The sequence below is a fragment of the Octopus bimaculoides genome, chromosome 3 (assembly GCF_001194135.2).
Source record: "Octopus bimaculoides isolate UCB-OBI-ISO-001 chromosome 3, ASM119413v2, whole genome shotgun sequence".
NCBI lineage: Eukaryota > Metazoa > Mollusca > Cephalopoda > Octopoda > Octopodidae > Octopus > Octopus bimaculoides.
Window position 1 is genome coordinate 160,257,168 of NC_068983.1, and position 1,721 is coordinate 160,258,888.

Consider the following 1,721-nt stretch of genomic DNA (forward strand, 5'->3'; position numbering starts at 1 on the left):
TTGTGATGTGTTATTAAGAAATACAGTATTTATCTAAAGTTTTTGACGGGAAGGGCAGTTCCCATAACCCTTTATAGGGCACTCGAGACTGGTATTAAGAATGGGAGGACTGTTTTCCCAAATCGGAGACTTCGCCTAAACTCTTCTAAAAGAGTAGACTCCTCTGCTAAAGGAATCAAACGCCAGGTGATAACATTAAAATGAGAAGCATTAAGTTTATTTAGTTTATTGTTTAGTAGCCTACTGCGGAACTTGAGCTCAGATCACAAAATTCCAGAACAAACTTCGCAAAGTGCCTCCTTCAATGTTCTAACATTTCTCCGAGTTTACCTCGGCGATATTTGAACTCAGGACACAAGGATACAAGGTGATGAAATAAAAAAGAAAAAAAACCTTGTTAGGTATTTCGTCCGACGCCCAACTTCTTCCAGCTCAATGATCTTGCTAAATTTTACCAACTCACTGATTGTAAGAGATATGATATCGTGGAACAAAGAGAAGTTTCAGTGCAAGTCTAGAGTAGAATGAAGTTGAGAAAAAGATTGAAATAACCTCGAGTTGTAACGTGGATTGATATTTAAAAATATAGGAGATAACAAAGCAGTGGGTTTGAATAATGTCAAGAGAAGGATTGAATAATAATGTCAATGACTAATATCTGACTTTTGTTTTAGTGTTATTGATTCATCGAAGCATTATTCAGAGCCAACGAATTTCTCGAGCTTAGATATGGCATGTAAACCTTAAGCTACCATCCATGGTTCAGGCTATAAATGTTCATCTAACTGCAAATACAAACCTATATGGCAATTTATCTAAACATGCTGTTGGCTGCACAGGCTAATACAATAATAACAAAAGCGTTATAAAACTTATATAACCGTGACTGAATTGATTAAGAACAGCAACAGAAATAACAACAACAACGAACAGCAATTTAACCGCCATCGTAACCGTTGAGACTGCCATCACCACCAACTATATCAACAACATAAAGACTAATGATTTGCCTAAATATGATTGTAAGATATTGATATCAACAAAAAAGGCTCAACTAACCATGATAGGAGCACAATAGGAAATACTTATCTACAATCTACTTCCTTCATTATGTATTCATCAGTCCGAGAAAAAAAACTGAAACTGATTACATTTTATGATAAAGATATACTTTTCAGATATATATCTTAAAAATTAATTGAACCCAAGTAAACAGATATATATATATATATATATATATATATATATATATATATCTTTTCATCTCATTTCTTTCTCCGTCTCTCTTAACTTTCACACTCATTCACTCACTCACTCACTCTCTCTCTCTGATTCTTTCTATCTATCTATCTATCTATCTATCTATCTATCTATCTATCTATCTATCTATCTAAGTAACATCATAATGAATAAACGCTGCTTGAAATAAAGATTCATGAGTTCAAATGCAGTTCAAGCACACGTACATCATCATATCTCAGGGGTTTGATTACAGATGGAATCTCAACTGTTTGAAACATCATGTTTACAAAAATTTGTTTTGAACTGGGGCTTCACAATTTCAAAAACGTTCAATACTAAGATCTATGTGTGCGTGTAGATGCGCGCGTACGTGTGTGCATGTGTGTATAAGTATATATATATTTATATATATATATATATACACAATCATACACATATATATGTATGTATATACGTATACAAATATATATATATATATA